Source organism: Mirounga angustirostris, unplaced genomic scaffold (assembly GCF_029215605.1).
Source record: "Mirounga angustirostris isolate CCGP_5_RB_7025 unplaced genomic scaffold, mMirAng1.0.hap1 SCAF_1, whole genome shotgun sequence".
Classification (NCBI taxonomy): domain Eukaryota; kingdom Metazoa; phylum Chordata; class Mammalia; order Carnivora; family Phocidae; genus Mirounga; species Mirounga angustirostris.
The window spans coordinates 61,318,103-61,324,102 of NW_026991709.1; positions in this window are offsets into that span (position 1 = coordinate 61,318,103).

Sequence of the window (6,000 nt, forward strand, 5' to 3'; positions counted from 1 at the left end):
CAGAAGTAGATGGAGTAAAAAATAGGAAGAAAAGTAACTCTGCATTGCAGGTACCCTGGCGTTGCTGGGTTTCCAGAATTTAATTGGTAGATTGCCTCCAAGTCCTATTCTCTTCCATCCTTACTCCATGTTCTAGATTTTCGATATCCTTCAACTTCATCTTTTTATCAAAATGTTTCTGTGCCTTTTGTCATTATTGTGTGGCCATGTTTGAAAGTGAGGTAAAATCAGCTATTATAACAAATTAAACCAAACTAGTTGGGTGGTGTTGTATTACTATTCAGTGTCTTTCTCAAGACAGTGTCTTAATACTAGGAGTTGTTATAAAAGGAGATAATTTAGGTAGTAAGGAGAGCTGTGGGGAGCATGTTTTGAGACTATGATTCTGGCTGTGATTAGTAATAAGTATAGTTATTATGTATTAGCACCTAACAAGTACCAAGCCCTAAGTGTTTTTATAATCATCATCTTAGTTAATATAAATAATAAACACGTGAGATGGTGCTATCAAGGAAGAAACTGGAGAAGTCAAATGGCTTGCCCAAGTCAAATGGCTTGCTCACATATTTTGTAGAGAACAGTGGTAAGTTTTCAATCCAGTCTATCTGTCTCCCAAAACCATGCTCTTGACCACCATGCTTTATTGTATATTCTGTGGATAAACTATCTAGGAGTTATTTTCTAGGTGTTGGGATGAAAAATAAGCCTTTCAAATACTTTGAGCATAGAGAAACATTAATTATGGGTAGGAAAAGGGGTGAGGGACTTGGCTAAAGAATCTTAAATCTGATGAATGAATCCTAAATAGTAATAAAATGTTGGTGCTTAAGTATCTGCATATAAGAACTTCTGTGAAATTCAGGAAGATGTCCAAAGGGGCAATATTGAAAAACCTTTGCATTGCTTCCTTAACTAAAGACATACCAAATCTTCAAAATATAGGTGCCAAAATGTAGGAGCAACCCTGGGTTCTGAGAAACCACCACCCTGTGGTTATTTATTGTTAAATATAATAAAGTAAGATAATGTGGCCTCTGACTTCTAAAGAAAAAAAAGATCCCCACTGGAGTTAGGATGCCAAGGCCAAAGGACTGGACTTTTTAAGCATCTGCATGCAAGGAGCACATGTGAATCCACTTTTGAAAATAAAAACCAAACATCCTGTATATTTTTATTTGATTTGCATAAAAGGTGTTGGTGCCTTATGACCTTTCAGAATATGTATGGAATGGAAATATAATATTGAGATTAAAACAGAAAATAAAAGCAGTCCTTGAAAGGATAGGACAGAGGACAATCAACCCCTGGGTTAGAAATGACATAAAACTTCATATCTTTAAGACTACTTTGATGGGAAATAAGTGAAAATTTTGACTGTTTCAGAAAGAGAACAATATTCAAAAATGATCAGGGATAACAATGCCTTTTTACTATTGGTTCAATTTCATATCCTGAAATTTTTCTTCTTCCTGTGCAAAGGTGGCTAATATTTACTTTAAAATATAAGCATGTTAAAATTTTGTCAGTAATTCTAGGATCCTCTGTTTTATGACCTTACTTTTCCTCACATGAAAATTTTTGACTCCCATTATTCCTCTAGGACCTAGAGTTTAGGTGTAAAATAATTTTGATACTGTACATATAGGGTTATGGGATACTGGAGAGTCACACCACTAGAGATAATTGAGAGCAGATTCAGTAAAGAGAATCTTTGCTGAGAAGTATTAGGAGCAGGTAACCTGGGCCAAGAAAGACCTAATGATTAATTGGACAAAAATGTCAATCATTTCTGCTTTGTTGGTGAAGAAGGATATAGGGACTATTCAGATAGGACACTAAAACATGGCGGTCAGAAAGATATAAAACCAGTAATTTTATTTTATTTTTTTTAAGATTTTATTTATTTATTTGAGAGAGAGAATGAGATAGAGAGAGAGAACATGAGGGGGGGAGGGTCAGAGGGAGAAGCAGACTCTCTGCTGAGCAGGGAGCCCAACGCGGGACTCGATCCTGGGACTGCAGGATCATGACCTGAGCCGAAGGCAGCCACCCAACCAACTGAGCCACCCAGGCGCCCAAAACCAGTAATTTTAACTACTCAGTGATTTTCCGCATTGTATTATAAATACCTTGCGGGCAGGGTGCCACACATTAGTTATGCATGTGGTCTTAATATCTGGTTTGTAGGAGTCAAATTCTTACATTGAATAGGAACTTAGTAACAGAAGGAAGGGTGGGAAGATGAGAAGATGAGGTGAGGCGGATTTACCCTCAAGAAAGGAAGTTGATCCATCTTGCAGGCCACTTAGAGACATCTTGCAGGGCTCTTACAGACAAAGTAGAGGTAATTGCCTCTGGCTACTCTGTGGAGTAGGATCAGTCCCACTGGTGATTAGGTAAATCAAATAGGAAAAAGAACAATGAGTTAGGGTTCCAAGTATAGAGAAACATAGAAGAGCAGATAGTTTGGTTTTAGAGAAATAAAGATCACTAAGGTCAAGGCCACGCAAAGTACAAACTTCTACCTAACCTGGTGTGAAAGGAACAACTCTAGGATCTCTGCCTGTAGATAAAAATCTAACATAGGTTATGAGAGAGGCTGAAGACCAAAATCCTTATTCTTAAACCAAACAAACCTTGGAGTTGCTATTTGAGTGTTCTGGTCAACTGTGTATTCCTCTACATTAAAGTCTTTGATATTTGGGATGAGGGAAATCAACAGCTTCCTAAGCCAAGCTAAGTCTATTTTTAGGTAATCATTCAGATCTGAAATCTTTGTTCTTTAAATCCATCCATTGCCCTTATTTTTTTTATTTAAACATATTTTTCAATTCAAGTAAAGCCTAATCAAATTTATTTAAATGCTGAGAAAACTTTATTTTTCCACACACTATCTCTGATATGTAAGGGGATCACTGGGCCCCCAAAATTCAGATATGGCAGAATCTGGACAGAGAGGGAAATTTGATCTGGACAGAGAGTACCCAAAGAACCAAGGAAGGGAGGTCTTTCTGAATATTTCCAAAACTTACTGAAGACATATAGAAGTCACCCAATAGAAAGGTGAAGAGTCACTGGGATATAGAGTATGGGGGCAAAAGTAAGACATTGCTGAGGGCAAGGCCCCAGGAAAAAGAAGCAATCCTCATTTTTCTGCAGTTAAAACCTGGGCACTGTAGACTGACCCTTTTGGTTTATATTATGCATTAGAATGTGCTGCAAATGAACTGATGGTGTTTAAGAAGATGGGGCAAAGAGATAATGCTCTAAGGAAGAGAGATTCATTAAGACTAAAGTTCGTGATTCACAAACTTCAGCTAGAACTGTGTCATTTTATTGAAGAACTAACGTGTGGCGAACAATTAAGGCTGATTTAGAAGCTACTTAATGAAGTCTAAAGACCTATAACAAACACAGATCTATACACGTTCAATCATCTCTTATTTAAATTGATAATTAGGTCACCATAATGGGCAATAAATAATAAGTACTAACAAAAAACAGTGGGTTACTGAAAACATGTACTTCATTTTTTTAACACTGTTATGGACTAACTGTTCATGTCCCCCTCAAATTCATGTGTTGAAAATCCTAACCCCCAATATGATTGCATTAAGAGGTGGGGCCTTGGAAGTAGTTAGGTCATTAGCTCTCTGGCCCTCTTTCTTCCATGTGAGGATACATGGAGAAGTTAGCAGTGTGCAGCCCAAAAGAGGGCTCTCACAAGACTCCAACCATGCTGGCACCCTGATCTAGAATTTCCACCATCCAGAACTATAAGAAATAAATACCTGTTGTTTATAAGCCAATCATTCTGTCATATTTTGTTATAGCACCCTAAAATAAGACACTAACTTAATATAAAAATTTTAGTACTACAGGCAAATTTATTAGAGTCCCAAATTATATGTGTGTTGTATAATAGACATATATAAATGTATATATGTATATGATAATGCATATGTGCATATATATAATATTGAATTCAACAAATATTACATCAAAACCCATTTTAAAATTTAGAAAAATGATGATTTCTTCTTGGTAAAACATTTTGTAGCCAAAGAAAAATTCCCTGTCATCCTTGGATAAATTCTTTCTTATCTCATGAGCTCTCTTAACACATTTTCTCTACCTCTCCTCACACTTGTCAGCACATTTAAATGAATATAAAATGGATAAAATGAGGGCTTTTAGATTCACTTACTTGAACTAACTTCTTTTTTGAGTATCTTTCTCTTACAGTCTATTCACTGTGTTGGCTTTATATTATAAGCTCTGTTCTTCACTACTCTGTTAACATAGCAGCCAGCCCCTGGATGGCATCTCTTTCCCCCTTACATTCTCTCCTAACAAGTGTTGCCAGATTAATATATGAAGCTAAATCCCTTGTTTAAAATGCTTCCATTGCCTCTGGAAGATCAAACACTTACACCTGCCATTCAAGGTCCTCCATAATCTGACCCTACCTTACATTTTTCTTTTTTATTTCTTACCTCACCTGTACCCTTTCCCAAGATACAGACTGACCTATTAATATACTTTCACCTTTGCCACATTCTCTTAATACACTTGATTCCATTAATACACATTCACATTTCCTAAGTTCATGTCCTTGCTTATGCCATTCCCTTCGCCTGGAACGCCAGTTTCTTTCCTCACATCTATATCTGTTAAATTTTTACACTTTCTTTAAAACACAGTGCCATCTCCTTCAGGACTGTCTCTTGTCCCTACAGCTAGAAATGACTTTCTTTCAGTTTTTTACACTTTCTTTAAAACACAGTGCCATCTCCTTCAGGACTATCTCTTGTCCCTACAGCTAGAAATGACTTCTTTCAGTGTTTTTTTAAATTTTTTCTAATTATATTATTTGAATAATGTTTGTCACATGTTGCCTTGTACCACATTTTTTTAGTGCATTTGTTTTATTTCTTCAACTTGGTTTACAAGTTACTGGAAAGTTGTGACTTTCATTTCTCGTATTTGACCCTGGAAAATTACAAATGAGAGATACTTAAAGACATTTATTGAATGAATGAATAGATTTTTGTAATCTCCAATTGTGCCTAAGATATGGTGTTTGCCACCTGATAGTTATTAAGAATTTAATTGAAAGTTGGAATTGAATCGAGTGGGTGACTCTCCAGAAAATGAAAATCTGTGTTCATTTCTCTATTGTAGTAAGAGCTATGTGAAAATGAATCTTTCTATAGGGTGACTAAAACTGTTGTAGACAAACATGCCATCTATTTCTCATGTTGCTCTAATGATCTAACTTTGAATGTCCATGAAATATACACTATATGACTCATGTGACAGTGCAATGTAACAGGTTAGACCGGTGACCAGATGGAACTTTATCTTTCTACTCTTTAGTAGACATTTATTGTGATTTTAAATATATTTCATATTCTCATCTTTTGTTATGTTTCTTGCTCCATAATGACTTTTACCTAAAAAGGTATACTTTTCTATAAGAAGGCGAATTTAAGATTGCTCAATTTCTCTAAGTTTTCATCATTAGAGATTAGAAAAATCACTGACCATTTACTTTTTCTTAAAATTAAACAGGCAAGGTACTCTCAGCACTGGAAAAAAGAATGAGTGTTCAACAATATTTTCAAAGGACTTGAAATAAGGCTTTTAATTTTTTTTGTTCAGCTACTGAGAAAGACATAGTGTCCTACAGGATTTCCATCAGTCAACTCTTAGCATTTACTGCATTTTTAGTAAGTGAACTTAGTTTATTACTAAGAGAATCAGAAGGGATTGATACATTAGCTTCATTCCCTCAAGAAGCTTATAATCCTCTATTTGGGACATTTGTACATGTGTCTCCCTAATAGCTGCTATAGATTTTGATACCTCTTTTACCATGTCTCAGATTCGGCAAGATTTCTTTAACTATGATGATTGTTCCCTATTTACCTACATCATCCCTTAGCTTATCACTAGTGTCTGATTATCCAATGACAGGTCCAGTTGGAACTGGCTTGA